We start from the raw sequence: 17,982 nt of genomic DNA on the forward strand, positions 1-17,982 counted from the left end.
AATTGTAATTATTTGATTTTGTTAAATATTGTATGAATAAAGAATAACAAAATCTTATATGAAATTAATATAATTTATTTGTTTAGGTATATATTTAAAATCGTCTTTTAAAGATAAAGGCGATTACACTGCCATCTCTCTTACAATAGCTCAATAATGATAATGTAGATTTTTATATTAAATTCTTCACATTATTATTTTAAGTAGTTTATTCATATAGTTAAAACGTTAAATTAATTAATTTTCTTTGTTATAATTATGAGTAAACAATAAAAAACAATATAACGTTTGTTCACTTCACCATTTTATTTTAGAGAATCTAATATTTATAATGTTATGTAATTTGTGTATAACATAATAATACATTATTAAATGATTGTAAAAGTAATGATAAAAGAAAATGCTTTCTGGATAAGTATTTTTATGCATATCTAAACTTTAAATTAATAATAAAATCTTATATGAAATTTATATAAAATTTTTGATTAGGTAAATATTTAAATTTGTCTTTTGAAGGTTTAAATACAGACGATTACACTGTCATCTTTCTGACAATAGCTCAATAAGGGTAAAGTAGATATCTGTATTAAATTCTTCACATTATTATTTTAAATTAATTAATTTTTCTTTGTTGTAATTATGAGTAAACGAAAAAAAAAAAAACAATATAATATTTGTTCACTTCCATTTTATTTTAGAGAATGTAATATTTTTAATGGTATATAATTTTTGTAATATATTATTAAATGAGTGTAAAAGTAATGATAATAGAAAATGCTTTCTACATAAGTATTCTTTATGTACATCCAAACTTAATATTAATAATAAAATCTTTTATGAAATTAATTTAAAATTTTTGATTAGGTAAATATTTAAATTTGTCTTTTAAAGGTTTAAATAAATTACTTTAATCATTAAAAATTTTAATCAATTTTAACTATGTAACATTTTCTTTGTTCCTATTTCATTTTAAATAATGCAATTTTTATAACATTGTATAGTTTATGTGTATATTTTTGTGTATAAGTGAAACTTTATTTAATAATAAAATCTTATATGAAATTATATAAATATCTACATTACAATTATTAAGATATAAATATATGTGTTCGTACTGCCCTGTTTCTGACATTACCTAAAGAAGGATGATAATACAGACATCTATAATAATTTCTTCTTACCATTTCACTTAAAATTTAAGTATTTATATTCGAAAATAAGCAAACTGGCGAATATAACAATGTAAAATAAATAATTTAGTGCACAACCACTGTGTACTACTTTAGGCAAATATCATCAAAAATCAAATTTGTCGAATCTGCAATTTATAAATTATTTTTTTTTTATGTAGTTCACGCGTCACGACAAGCAATCAACTGATATTGACTAATTTACATAAATACAGCCCACTTATTGTAATTGTTATCAGTTAATAAACTTATTTAATGTAAGTAACTGGTCATTATATTCAACGATATGCACCTAGCACATTATTTATTATTGTCACTTAAATAATATTTTTAAAACACCATTTTTAAAATATTCATCTAAAAGTTTTATTTTACAGTGGAGCTTGAAGAGTTAAAATAACAAAAACCTGTTTCATTTACATAGAATATAACTCATTGTCCGTTCCTCAAGAAGTTAATTAAAAGAGAAAACAACTTTAAATGGGAATATATTAAAATAGAGTTGTAAAATACACATTTGAATAAAGGCGTGTTATTTAATTTCCAACGGATGACACCAACATTCATTTCACATTCCGAGTAAAAAGTTTCATTCATTTAATTGATATTTGTGTAAACGATTGAATTAAAATAAAACTCGTGGTGCGGCACAAAAGAACAAATCAAAATATGCAAAACAATTTCATGGGCACGAGATTAATTTAAATTTATGCACATTATAAACAAACAAATACGTCATAAAATTTTTACAACGAAAAATTTCAAGTCACTCACGTGTTAAAAGTAAAACGAATGCGAATTTTTTTCTTGGGGCAAAAATGCACCAGAATAAAAAAAATAATAACCGTGTTGGGGTTGCACGGAAACAAAACCACCCTGAGGGAATCGAATTTAAATTCCAGATCGTACAATTGAAATCACACACACACCCGAAATGTTTTTTGCTAATTTACGTTGATCAGATTGTTTTTAAGTGTGGTCCTCAGAAACTCAGTGCCAGAAACAACCTGTTACGTATGTTCCATCCATATTTATGTGTGGCTCCCAAACCGGAAGGTCGGTAATTCCCCCGACCGGAGTCACTTCTCCATCGATCACCCGCTTCATCCCCCACGGGGTTGTTAGTGTAAAAATTGCATTTTAAATAGCCTTAACCGTTTAAGACAACGAAGCAGCCTCTTGTAAACGCATAAAATAATCCCCTGTAATAAAGTTGAGACGACAAAACTATTCGGTTTATGAAATTCCGGGTAGATTCCCGTTATTTATCAGGTATTTCATTTGGCTCGAGATATTCCGGATTAAATATTTAGCAGGGCTTAAATGTTAAGAGATTAACCGAGTTATTTCGATTTCGATCCGTACTAATTAATTACTGTTATTAATTCGGATGCAACGTGTTATCTTCAAAGGGTCTAAAAATATTCCACCCAAATATTTATCCTCGGCCCGGGCATTATTAACTTTCCAATAATTGTCTAGAGTAGTACATTAATCACAATATAAATATAATTTACTTTTTCTACTAAACTAAATCGTGGATAAAAAAATAAACATTGCGTATTTAAATAAAATTAAAATTGTATTTTGCACACTTTTATCTTTCAATTGAATTATGATAATTAGTTTAAATGAATTTAACAAATATTTATGTTCCGCCGATTATTTTAGGTCGGACGTAAATATTTGAGAAAAAATCCATTAACACAATTATTTTTCATCGGCGGCGATTAAATATTTTAAACATTCATTTCTATGTTAAAAAGTACAAAGCGAACATGTGTTGATTAATTACAGAAAAATTTAATTAAATTAATTTCCTCACGTGCGATTCGTTCAAAGAATTTTCGTTATTTTAAAAATTTAATTTGAATTATTTTTTTAACTAATTTTTATTTTCGTGTTAACTAAGCTAAAAACTAAACTAATAATTTTAAAATGTAAATTACAGTACATTTTATTTTATATAATCTTATCAATGTTATATAAAAATTTAATTACGGTATATTTTTAAGTTCCTGTAATAAAAATATTTTAAATTAATTATAATTAGCATCAGACATTAGTTAATTTGATATTATATTTTTTGTTCTAATAAATTAATAACAGTGTTTAAAAAATATTTTTGTGTCTTACACAACTTTAAATAAATTACTTAGTTTCATTCTCAAAATAAATTTTGTCTATTATTATTATTATTAGTTTTATTAAGTAATAATATAATAAAAGATATTATAAATATAATATGATTTAATTATTAGAAATATTATTATTATTATTAGTATTAATACGTAATAAGAAATAAGTATTATTAGTAAATTTGACACAATTTTACATAAATTAATTAGTTTCATTCTCAGAGTCAATATTTTATTATATATTTAGATATACAACTTAAACAATATATTTTCTAATGTGATAAATATTTGTAATATTTTTTATTTTATTATTTTAATTGTCATATAGTTATTATTTATTTAAATTTAATGTATGTAAAAATAAATAATTCCATCTGTAATTATTAATTTAATATTTGTTGAGTTTTAGAAAATGTTTTAAAATATTATTTAAAACATTAACTTAATCAATATCAATTTTTTTTTAGCTTTAATAAAGAATATTTTGCAAATGAGAAACAATTTTGTTATATGAAACATTTCAGCAACTACGATAAAATTTTATATAAATATTTAAATGTAATAAAATATATTGTTATAATTAACAATCTTCAGTAAATTTAATATAAAACGTTTGTAATAATTTTTATTATTCCTTTATTCAGTTTTAACTAAAAAGGAAAATATATTTTGTAAAAAAACAAAATTGATGAATTCAGATAAATTTATTGATTTATATAAAAATTGTTTGTTTTATGTTTTTTATTAGAATATATTAAAAATTTTTGATAAAATAGTTGTATTATAATAATTATTGACAAATATTACCTGTTTGTAAATTTAATGTAATTAATTAAAATTAAAAATATAAAAAGAAATTTTCAATAATTTAATTCAAATTCTAAAAAATATTTTTAATAATGTACAATAATACTTTAAAAAATTTGTGGCACCATTTTTATTAGTGGTGGACATTTTTTATAGTTAATTTAATAAAATTTGATATTTTCTTGTTTTAATAATTATAATAATGCTTATAAATTATAAAAATACCATAAAAATGTCTGTAATATTTTAATATTAACAAAAACATAAATTTAATATAATTATAAATATTAAAATTATTATTATTATTATTAATTTGTAAATTATTAAAAAAACATGTTTGAAAATATTAAATTTTGTAGTAAATAGGACTTAGTCTTAAATAAACTCAATTAAATATAATAAAAAATTTTTAATATTTTAATGATTTAATAGAAATACCATAAAATATTTTTAATAATAATTTGGTCACGAAAGCCTTAACCTTTACAATAATTTTGTTATTATTAAACAAATATTTTTACTAAACATGACAATATTTACTACATTATACCATATTATTTATGAATGTATTGTGTAAAAATGATGTAATTTAGATATATTTATTGTTAGAGTTATATAAATTTGTTATTAAAAATTATTATAATATTGTTAATTATGAATTTATTATTATTAATCCACAAATTTAAAAAAAATTTTTATAGTAATTATAAATTTTATAAAACATTATTTCAATAAACTTTTTGTGGTGTTTTAAAAAATATTTCTTACAGTAAATTAAATATAAAACATCTGGAAAACATGTTTTTTAATGATTTGATAAATATATGTAATAATTTATAATTTTTATTAAGTTTTTACTAAAAATAATAACTTATAAAGTTTGTTTTCTGGTTTTTCTCATACATTTCAAATAGATTGTTAAAATTTATCACAGTAATATATACATTTCTACTACCATCTCTCCGACAATAGTCAACTCAGTATAATACAGATTACTATGCATATTTCGTCTTTGATTTGTTTTAAGTTATATAAATTTGTTAATAACTTTTAGTATTATTAAAAATTAAAAAAAAACTGCATTTTAATATATTGTATTATTAACTGTGAATTTACTATTAATGCATAATTTTTATAAAAAATATAATAATTAAAAGTTTTATAAAGTAATATTTCAATAAACGATGTTTTAAGAAAGCATACATTATAATTACTATTATATTAAAATGCTTGTCTTATCCATATTTTAAGGTTAGGTTTTTGTATTTCTATGTTTGGAAGTAAAGTTGGTTCTAATTTTGACTTCTGTGACGATTTTCTCTCTTTGTCCTTTAATATATGGAATTTTTAATATTGGGTGCTTCTCAGTTATTTCATTCCTGTTTATTAAAGTTTGGTAATAATTTATCCCACTCTGTACTTAAAATAAAAGATTGTTATCAGGTTTTTCTCATATATTTCAAATATATTAATAAAATTAAATGAAGTAATACATATTTTTGTACTGCCATCTGTCCGACAACAGTCAAAACAGTATTATACAGATTTCTATGTATATTTCGTCTCTATGATTTGTTTTAAGTTTGACGTTTGATCGACTGCATTTTAATATATAATATTAATTATTATAAAAATAATATTATAAATATAATAATAAATTTAATAATTCAATGGTTTGAAATTGTAGTAAAAACATATACAACAGTTAGTAATTTTAAAAGTTAATTATCAGACTTTTGATCCAGTGTAGGCGATAAAGTTCGTATCGGAAAAGCAACGAACCGTTCAGAGCGAACTTACGGTCGACAGGAAACAAACAACAAGAAATTGTTTCGTTAACAAACGCAGCCGTTAACGCATCATTACGTCAGTCGGTCGCATAATTCAAAATTTACATTTGCTTAACTCAGGAGCAAAACACCCGATGATTAATTCGACGTTTCTGGTTTTGTGTGGTCTGTTTATTTGTTTGTTTGTTTGTCTGTTGCAGCATCAGCGGCAAATTTTAATTCAGTTGCCCTTTTTGGTGTTAGAACAGGAAAAAAGTGCCTGTTTAATGCTCGTCATCTAATTATGATTTTTATTCGGTTATTTCAGCGAAAAACAATAGTCGGACTAATTAATTATCCTTAATAGGTTAACCGTTTAGTAAAAAACGGCTGGAGGTCTTCCCTTTAATGAAACAAAGTGCTTGCCGAAGTTAAAATCTTAATTAGATGTAAACAGTGCCCAGAAACGACGGTTAATCCTCTTCCCTCTCGCCCACCCCGTCTTTTCACCCCTTGCCACAAAAACATAAAAATAAATGCACGAATTTTAAAATAAAAAAATAATTTATACGAGTATAGAATAGAGTATAGGTCCATACAAGGCTAATTAATTTTTTTTGTCTAGATAAAATAACAAAAAAAAGGAAGAAATTGTTTAATTCCAACGGTGAAAAAAGTGTTGGCGTAAATGAACCCGTTTATTGGCTTAATTGGAGTTTTGCTTTGTCATGTAATTAAATGCTGTTTTTTATCCTTGAATCAAATTTCAAATTGTGGCTTTTTTTAATGCTTCGTTAACCGCAACAAACATTTTCGTTGCACAAAGTTATTTATTTTGCAGCATTTTAAGTTTAATTTTTTTTTTTAGATTTTTGAGAATTTTCGTTCCCATTTTGAATACATTTGTTAATTTTTCAAAGAATGTTATTTTATATTGATTTAAAGGTTAATATTTTTCAGTATTTAAGTAGAAAGTTTAATAAAACTAAATGAACTAATACATATGTTTGTGCTGCCATCTCTCCGACAATAGTCAAAACAGTATAATACAGATTTCTATGAATATTTCATCTTTCTGATTTTTTTATAGATAATTTAATAAAATTTGATATTTCCTTGTTTTACTAATTTCGGGGTGAAATAATAATGTTTATAAATTATAAAAATACCATAAAAATGTCTGTAATATTTTAATATTAACAAAAACAAAGTATATTTTGTATATTAAAATAAATTTAATGTAATTGTAAATATTAAAAATATTATATTATTATAAATTATTAAAAAAAAACATGTTTTAATAATTTAATAAATTAATTCGAATACTAAAAAAATATTTGTAATAATTGACTATTTCATGTAACAATGATGTTTTAAAAAATAAAATATAAAAATGTGTAGTAAATAGGAAAAATGTTTAATATTTTAATGATTTAATAGAAATTCCATAAAATATTTGTAATAATAATTTGGTCACGAAAGACTTAACCTTAATTTTGTTATTATTAAACAAATATTTTTACTAAATACGATATCATTGTACAAATTTATTTATTTTGCAGCATTTTAATTTTATTTTTTTTTCTTCGATTTTTGAGAATTTTCATTGAATTTTTCATTTCCATTTTGAATACATTTGTTAATTTTTCAAATAATCTTATTTTATATTTATTTAAAGGTTAACATTTCTGAGTATTTAAGTAGAAAGTTTAATAAAACTAAATATACATATGTTTGTGCTGCCATCTCTCCGACAATAGTCAAAACAGTATAATACAAATTTCTATCTATATTTTGTCTCCCACATTTGTTTTAAAATTTGAATAGATTTATTAATATTAATTAATATGTATTTAATTTCTTTTTTATTGCAATAGTTGAATATTTTACACTATACCAATTTTAAAATGTTTTTGAAATGCCTCAAATATTTTAATTTCATACTAATAATATTATATAATATCTCGGAAATGGAAAATGTTTGATAAAATTTCAATAAACGGAAGAAAATCCTAAAAATTCATTCCATACAAACTTCTGTAGCAATAAAATTTTTATGTCAATATTGAAACATATACGTTTGTTATATAAATGTGAATGAATTTATAGAAATCCCATTTTGAAGTTGGCTAAAAATTAATAACGGCGAAAGCATTTGAGCACACACACAGGTGGTAGTCACCACCGGTCATAAAATACCCGGATCAATATTAAAACCGAGTGCGTGTCGCCACTACAAAAATTCTACTCAAATTCCATTTTTTTTATTACGTACGTACACCCAGAAATATGTGTACATTGATTTATTCGGCGACAATCGATATTCGTCACACAATATCACTACTAGTGTCGTTTTCTGAAACCATTAAAGTAATTCCTTTAAAATTGGCTGAATAATTGAAATTCAGCAGGTCACGGTATCCAAACATTGCCGAACGCGTTCGCTAAATTACCCCCTCGAAATTAAACTAATAATAACGTAACGTTTCGTGAAGCGACGTTCTTAATTTATGTACTGCCAGTTGTAGTAGTTAATGGCTACATAGACAGCTTTACTATTACGACTTTATTACTGCATGTTCTGTGTGTGTTCTCGAATAAATTAAACAACCATTTCTTGGCCATCAATCAAACTAATTAAAAGTTTAAACAAGTACAATATACATACATAGGAATATTGTTATAATAAAACATTATGCCATCGTTTTAATTGACATGAAAATTTCAGTCATTTTTAGCAAAGTTTGTTCAGTTAATGAATACTTGATTGCCGCAAATTTCTGTAGGTTGTAAAATTGTTCTATCATATTTACAGTTCTTAACTTAGTTAACCTTTAGAAGTTTATTTTAACAACGTTTGTCCAATTATTATGCTTAAAATTTATAAATTTTTGATTGTTCGTGAATTTCCAGCATATATTGAAGAAACTATACGTTCTTCAATTTTAGATTTCTTAAACTCGAATTTTTGTAGATTGTAAACTTCTTCTGTCATATTTACATTTCTTAACATAATTAACCTCTGAAAGTCCATTTTTAACAAAGTTTATCAAATTATTATGTGTTTAAAATTAATTAATATTTGATTATTTCTGAATTTCAGGCATGATTTGAGAAAAGAATGTATTCTTCAATTTCAAAATTTCTTTAACTCAAATTTTTGTATATTGTAAACGACTTCTGTCATATTTACATTTCTTAACATAATTAACTCCTGGAAGTCCATTTTTGACAAAGTTTATCCAATTATTATGTGTTAAAAATAAATAAATCTTTGACTGTTCCTGAATTTCAGGCATATGTTGAAAAAAATATACTTTCTTCAAGTTTAAAATTACTAAACTCAAACTCTTATAGATTGTAAACTTTTTCTCTGCCATATTTATAGTTCATAACTTAATTAACCTTTGAAGGTCCATTTTTAACAAAGTTTATCCAATTATTATGTGTTAAAAATAAATAAATCTTTGACTGTTCCTGAATTTCAGGCATATGTTGAAAAAAATATACTTTCTTCAAGTTTAAAATTACTAAACTCAAATTTTTGTAGATTGTAAACTTTTTCTCTGCCATATTTACAGTTCTTAACTTAATTAACTTTTGAAGGTCCATTTTTAACAAAGTTTATCCAATTATTATGTGTTAAAAATAAATAAATCTTTGATTGTTCCTGAATTTCAGGCATATGTTGAAAAAAATATACTTTCTTCAAGTTTAAAATTACTAAACTTAAATTTTTGTAGATTTTAAACTTTTTCTCTGCCATATTTACACTTTTTAACTTAATTAACCTTTGAAGGTCCATTTTTGACAAAGTTTTTCCAATTATTATGTGTTAAAAATAAATAAATCTTTGGTTGTTTCTGAATTTCAGGCATGTGTTGAAAAAAATATACTTTCAAGTTTAAAATTACTAAACTCAGATTTCTGAAGATTGTAAACTTTTTCTCTGCCATATTTACAGTTCTTAACTTAATAACCTTTGAAGGTCCATTTTTAACAAAGTTTATCCAATTATTATGTGTTAAAAATAAATAAATCTTTGACTGTTCCTGAATTTCAGGCATATGTTGAAAAAAATATACTTTCTTCAAGTTTAAAATTACTAAACTCAAACTCTTATAGATTGTAAACTTTTTCTCTGCCATATTTATAGTTCATAACTTAATTAACCTTTGAAGGTCCATTTTTAACAAAGTTTATCCAATTATTATGTGTTAAAAATAAATAAATCTTTGACTGTTCCTGAATTTCAGGCATATGTTGAAAAAAATATACTTTCTTCAAGTTTAAAATTACTAAACTCAAATTTTTGTAGATTGTAAACTTTTTCTCTGCCATATTTACAGTTCTTAACTTAATTAACTTTTGAAGGTCCATTTTTAACAAAGTTTATCCAATTATTATGTGTTAAAAATAAATAAATCTTTGATTGTTCCTGAATTTCAGGCATATGTTGAAAAAAATATACTTTCTTCAAGTTTAAAATTACTAAACTTAAATTTTTGTAGATTTTAAACTTTTTCTCTGCCATATTTACACTTTTTAACTTAATTAACCTTTGAAGGTCCATTTTTGACAAAGTTTTTCCAATTATTATGTGTTAAAAATAAATAAATCTTTGGTTGTTTCTGAATTTCAGGCATGTGTTGAAAAAAATATACTTTCAAGTTTAAAATTACTAAACTCAGATTTCTGAAGATTGTAAACTTTTTCTCTGCCATATTTACAGTTCTTAACTTAATAACCTTTGAAGGTCCATTTTTAACAAAGTTTATCCAATTATTATGTGTTAAAAATAAATAAATCTTTGATTGTTCTTGAATTTCAGGCATATGTTGAAAAAAATATAGTTTCTTCAAGTTTAAAATGAATAAACTCAAATTTTTATAGATTGTAAACTTTTTTTGTCATATTTTCAGTTTTTAACTTAATTAATCTTCTGAAGTCCATTTTTTAATAAAGTTTGTTCAATTATTATGTACTTAAAATTAATAAGATTGATTGTTTCTGAATTTTAGACATATATTGTCGAAAATATACATTTTTTAATTTTATATTTCTTAAACTTAAATTTTTGAAGATTGTAAACATTTTCTGTCATATTTACATTTCTTAATCTTAATTAAGTCTATGTTTAACAATGTTTATCTGATTATTATGTGCTTAAAATTAAGATATATATATATATATATATATATATATATATATATATATATATATATATATATGACTGTATATATTGAAAGAAATATACATTCTTCAAGTTGAAAATTTATAAAGTCATACTTTTTTTGTTATATTTACAGTTCTTAATTAACCTTTGGAAGTCCATTTTTAACAAATACAATTATTATGTGCTAAAATTAATAAATTTTTCTTTCTTAAAATCAAATTTTTGTAGATTTTGTAAAGCTTCTTTGTCAGTTCTTAAAATGTTTTGAGGTTGAAATTAAAAAATAATCTAAATGTGTTATTTTTTATTACAGATACAAATAATCAAATTCATAAAAAAATTACATTTGTAGTTGTTTAATGTTTTAAAATCCTGTTACTATAATTAAATGATTCACTAATAACTAAAACTAAATGTATTATTATTGAGTATTATTGATTTCATATAAATAGAAATATATTTAAAATATTATGTCGTTAATAAATAACAGCGAAATAGTATAATTTTGCCGCCAGTTTATTTATCGTATCGCTGAACAAACATTGTTCCAACATTTGAAAGCTCCTCATGAATATTTATATTTTTAAAAACATACACAAATTTTTGAACGTTGGATAACACAAATAATTGTTGTATTCTCTGTTTCAGATTTTAATTTATGATCCACCGTCGGGTAAGTTCGAAAATTTCAGGCGAGTCTAGCAGGAATTAATTCTGAAATTGGCGACCGCATAAATTAGGTCCGGACGGTAATCAAGAAACGGAAAACATTTCCATCCGGCCGTTTAAGGATTCTTAAATAGCTCGTCTCGCTTTATTATTATTATTATTTTTTCACTTTACTACTACAATCATTTCGACAAACGTCGAAGATCGAAGCCATGTTTTTGTTTAAGCCCAATAAATCGTCCGTTATTAGTTCGGGTCATGGGAGTTTTTTTCACAAATGGGACGAAAATAGATTCCCCCAACTTTCATTAGTGCTTTTATCAGATAAACATAAATTAATACAAGTTATATGTGTCAACGATGATGAATGACTTCGTTAACAATAGTATTAAGTCGTTCTAACGTTTATTTGTGAGGAAATTATACGATTTAAATTTTTATTATTTCGTATTATATGAACGTATGAATAGAGTTATTCTTGAAACAAGAATGGAACGTCAGTATAAAAGGAACAACATATTTTATTATAAAATGATTATTGTGCTGTTGAACTTAATAGTTGGTTGTAGCTTACATTGTCTTTAAAATTGGTGATATCTCCAACAGTTTTTAAGCAAATGATGGTGAAAAGGTTAAGGGAAAAAGGGATTTCTGTCTGTGTATGTTGTTTATAAAAATGTACATTCGTAATATTTTAGTTTTATCACACTGTATGTATACTGTGAAGATCTTCCTTCCCAAGTCTTATCCATATTTTAAGGTTAACTATTTATCTATAAATGTTTCCTAGTCTTTTTTAGGAAGTAGAGTTAGTTCTAATTTCCCAGTTGTATAATACCCACGTACATTCGGTTGGTAATAATTTACCCGACTCTGTACTTGAAATAAAATATTGTTATCAGGTTTTACTCATACATTTCAGATAGACTAATAAAACAAAATGAAGTAATACAAACGTTTGTGCTGTCATCTCCCCGACAATAGTCAAAACAGTATAATACAGATTTCTATATTTTTTTCTTCTCATTGATTTGTTTTAAGTTTGAGATTTTATGCTTCGTATGATTCTTTTCAACTTTTTGGAAGTTAGAATACAAATATTCCATTATAGTCCATTTTTTCATGTATTTCTTAGTAATTTTATTTTTTATTTTGAATAGATTTGTATTATATACTAATACATATTATACTAATAATATTTAATTGAATTTTTTTAAATTTGTATATTCTAAAAGTATAAGGTAAAGGAGTGTTTTTTGGACATTTAAAAAACTATTTTTATAAAACTTACTTACTTTTAGTACTTCATTTTTTCATCAAAGTATTTCAATATTTCAGTTGTTTCAGTTTCTTTATTATGTGTTTATGATAATAGTATGTTATCGAGTTTTTGTACATTTCAGTTAGATTATTAAAATTAAACAAAGTAATACATACATTAAAACTGCCATCTATGCGACCAAAGTTAAAATAGTAAAATGGAGACTTCTATATTTATTTCCTCTCACTGATTTGTTTTAAGTTTGAGATTTTGTGCTTCGTAGGACTTTTTTGGACTTTTTGGCAGTTGTTATACTGTATTCTTAGGTGACTTTTCCATTGTAGTCAATTTTTTCTTTTATATCTTAATAATTTCGTTTTACATTTTGAACAGACTTGTTAATTTTAATAAAATGTTATTTTTAATACAATGGTCAAATATTTTAAAATCAATTTTTTAAACAAAAATTTTAATTTCATACTATAATAATATTTGATTGAAGTTTTCTAAATTTGTATATTCTAAAACTATTTTTATAAAACTTACTATTAATACTTCATTTTTTCATCAAAGTATTTCAATATTTCAGTTGTCTCAGTTTCTTTATTATATGTTTAGGATAATACTTTGTTATGGAGATTTCGCACAATTCAGTCAGATTATTAAAATTAAACAAAGTAACACCTACGTTAGTATTGCCATCTGTGCGATTATAGTTAAAATAGTTAAATAGAGACTTCTATATTTATTTCATCTCACTGATTTGTTTTAAGTTTTTTATGCTTCGCAGGATTCTTTTTGAGTTTTTGTCGACTGTAATACTTAAGTGACTTTTCCATTATAGTCCATTTTTTTATTTCTTTCTTTTACATTCTGAATAAATTTGTTAATTTTAATGAATATAATATCATTTTTAATGCAGTAGTTAAACTTATTATATTATACTAATTTTAAAAAGGTTCTCAAATGCAATTTTTAAAATTTTATAAACAAAAATTGTAATTTCATTCTAATAATATTTGATTGCATTTTTTTAAATTTTTATATTCTATCTAATAAGTAGAATTATTTTTATAAGATTTACTCACTTTTAATACATTTCTGATTTAATACGTACGCTTGTACTGCCATCTGTGCGACTATAGTCAAAATAATGTAATGCAGAGTTCTATATTTATTTCCTCTCACTCATATGTTTTAGGTTTGAGATTTTATGCTTCTTACGATTATTTTGGACTTCTTCGATAACTTTTCCATTTTGTTCCATTATTTACAATTCATTATTATTTCCACAAATGATTTATAATAAATGAACAATGTTATACATTTAAAATTCATTGAGTTTTAGTTTTAATATTAAAGTTAATGTTAATAAAATATTTTGTACCATTTATCTCTTTAGATTTATGAATAAGTGATACTTGATATAGACGTATTTTATAGATAGATCGTCCAATATTTTATGTATTTACATCCAAACACTTCACAATATGAATATTATTATTTGAAAGCAAGAACTGAGCGGCAATATTCTTTTCAATATTCCCCCTTGTCTTATTCGAAAAGCACAATAGTTCAAGAAAAGTGAGACGCCGAGTATCGATCAGGTGAAGCCCTCATATTTCGCAATATTTTTAATTTCTGCTGCCGAAATGAATGGTAATAATAATAAGCTTTATAAATGCCGTTTGTAATCATCCGGTTGATAAAAGTGCAGTGTTTGCTTTACACATTGTAATTCTTTTTTTCAAAGCAACAAAGAACCAACGCTCTTTTAATTTTAATGCGTTTTTGTTTCCTGATTATTGTGTGCATAAGGGCAACATTTTTCATGGGGGCAAACTTGTATGAACACAAAATATTTTTTATATTTTTAACTGAGTTTTCCTTGTGTTGTGCTGAATAAATAAAATTGTGCACAGACTTTCCAGTCCGGATATATAAATGTTTGAGCTGAATGAATTTTTTAAATTTCCGCCGAATATGCTTCGGGTGAATTACGTTTTCGTTTTCGTCAATAATTTTTTGTCAAACTTGTGTTGAGCATTAATTGCGCCATTTCTGATCACATTTACGAAAACTTGTACCATCCTCATAAACGTCTAATTATATTTCCATTGAATTCCGCGAAGGGCACGAGGGAAATTCATCCGTAAACCCATTGAAATATTAAAGCTTTCGGTGGCGCAGATAAAACTAACAAAAGAAAACTTCAAACTTGATCGATATCAGATATAAAGGCGAAAACGGCGGAATCAATTCGTGCGCGCATCCAGCAATTTTTTTATTTTAACCCCCGCCATCTGAATAAGGTCGTTTATACATTTTTGAAGCGAGGCACGAGGGGCATTTTTAATTCATTGCCGTTTTTGTTGGGCGTGCCGAAAATAGAGTGGAACTTTCTTTTGGTTAATTCGCTAAAACAATTATTATTGCTGATACGGATCGGTGAAGTATTTATGTTCGAAACAACAGTAATTATGGAAACGCAACTGTGCTAGGGACACTGTTTTTGTGCGTGTCTATCACTGATTTGGCAATATTTTATTTTCCGCTATTTATAGACTTGGGTCTTCGCTTAAAACAATTAGAATGTTTATTAATAAACTCATATTTTGTAATTGTTTAATTAATTTTTATAAACAATTATATTATTATGTGATAAATTTTGATAAAACAAATTAATTTTTGTCTAATAATATTTGAATTAAATAATTAAACCAATACTATGTTCGCACTGCCATCTCTTCGACAATAGCTGAAGCAATTAAGGCAGATTTCTTTATAAACTTCTTCCTACCACCAATTTGTTTTAAATTAAACTTTTTATGACTTTAATAAGCAGAAAGCTGAGTGTTTTTTGTTTTCAATTTACGTGAGCAACGAATAGCATTATTAAATGTAATCCAAATTATTCGACTGTTGTAAATAAATAACAGAAAATTGTTTGATTAATTTTAATATTTTCCATTACAAAAAATAATTATTATCGAATCAAACGAAATTCCCTAAAATTGAAGCAAACAACCGTAATGATCGGCATTCGTTAACGAAGCATTATAAACAATTTGAAATTGTTAATTATGGAAAGTTGCACATGTATGTTGAATATTTTGCTTATTTTACTATTAAATGCGGCAGGTTCGATATTAATAGTGAATAAATAGAACCGTTTTGCGGTGAATAATTAATTTCGACCTTAATGTTATAACAATAGTGTAATTTATTTGCGCAATTATAATTTGTAAATGTAAAATGTTGAAAGAAGCTCGATCTAATAATAGTAAAAGGGTCATATATGTGCGGATTTTAGTTAATATTTATAAGCCGATCATGTTGAGTTTCACATTTTGATTGATCATTGTATGAGTAATGTTCGTGGCACGAAATATTCGTCTGTTGTTTCTCCAAATATTTACGTTACGTGGCTCGATGAAACGCGGATCGTATCTTAACGAAGCGTTGTTTGCTAAATAATTTTTATGCAAAACTCGTATATTGAACACCTGACTCGACCTTTTTCTGTAATTAATAATAATTATCTATTGTTGTGTATTAAAAATAATTGGTTTTAAATGTTTACCATCATTACATTGAACCACACAAAAACAAAAGTGGATTTTCGGGGCACAAAATAAGCCTCAGCAACTTAAAGCCTCTCATCAAGACGTCCATTGTTCCAATGAAATTACTTAAAACAACAAAGAAGAAACGTACAGATTATGAACAATCGATATTCTTAATTAACCTCAGCGTTCATTTGCTGCGGTGGCGACGACGACGGTGCACAGTGCTTAATAAAATTTCGTATTGTGCCTGTTTGTAACATGCAACCGCAATGAAAAAATGTTCAATTACGGTTTGGAACCGTGTTTCCTTATTCCTTTATAATTGACAATTAGCGTGGTTTAAAAATAACTTTGCATCATCAATTATTGACTTTAACTTTTGTTCTTTTCGACTACGTGTGTGTCTGGTGCTATTCAATATAGTATTAAGTAATACTGCCATCTCTTCGACAATAGTTGAAGCAATTAAGGCAGATTTCTCTATAAACTTCTTCCCACCACCAACTTGTTTTAAATTTAACTTTTTATGACTTTAATAGGCAGAAGACTGAGTTTTTGTTGTTGTCAACTTACGTGAGTAATGAATGACATTAATACATCTAAATTAAATTACACAATTGTTATAAATAAATAGAAAAACGTGTTTAATTAGTTTTTTAAAATAGTTATTTTAATTTTTATCGCTACGAATAATGTTCAAATAACAATTATTATCGAATCAAACGAAATTCCCCAAAATTGGACAAATTGAACTTGTTAATTTCGGAAAGTTGCACAAATATATTGAATATTTAACTTATTTTACTTTTAAATATAGTATGAAGTATTACTACCGTTCGAACTGCCATCTCTTCGACAATAGCTGAAGCAGTTAAGGCAGATTTCTCTATAAACTTCTTCCCACCACCAACTTGTTTTAAATTTAACTTTTTATGACTTTAATAAGCAGAAGACTGAGTTTTTGTTGTTGTCAACTTACGTGAGTACTGAATGACATTAATAAATCTAAATTAAATTACACAATTGTTGTAAATAAATAGAAAAACGTATTTAATTAATTTTTTTGACTACGTGTTGGGGGAACCAAATGTAATTCGTCCTGAGGGACACCCACGCTTCTTACATTAAACATTCGTTTGTCATTAGTTCTAATGGTTTTTGTGAAAAATGGGCTAATATTATTTTGATGTGTGTAAGCCAGGAATATAGCCTTGCCAATTGATGAGTTTTTCATGTTAATTCCATTCGAAATGTAAACAAGTTTCATTGAATAATCCCAAAGCTAGTTCTAGTTTCGTCAAGGTGGCGATAATTGCTCGACAAATATTTTGTGGAAAACTCCTTCTAAATCGTAATTAATCAGTGCGAACATTTAAATATTTACAGAAGTAAAATAAATGTTG

General features: G+C 24.8%; 1 protein-coding gene across 1 annotated transcript in view; it reads left to right on the plus strand.

The window, feature by feature from the left end:
* LOC109594774 (5-hydroxytryptamine receptor 1) overlaps nt 1–17,982 on the plus strand; it is a 150,170-nt gene that overhangs the window by 14,219 nt on the left and 117,969 nt on the right. Inside the window, exon 2 of the mRNA XM_049967711.1 lies at nt 11,729–11,753. The gene's annotated coding sequence lies outside the window, so the exon portion shown is untranslated. The remainder of the gene's footprint in view (nt 1–11,728; nt 11,754–17,982) is intronic.

Source organism: Aethina tumida, chromosome 5, assembly GCF_024364675.1.
Source record: "Aethina tumida isolate Nest 87 chromosome 5, icAetTumi1.1, whole genome shotgun sequence".
NCBI lineage: Eukaryota > Metazoa > Arthropoda > Insecta > Coleoptera > Nitidulidae > Aethina > Aethina tumida.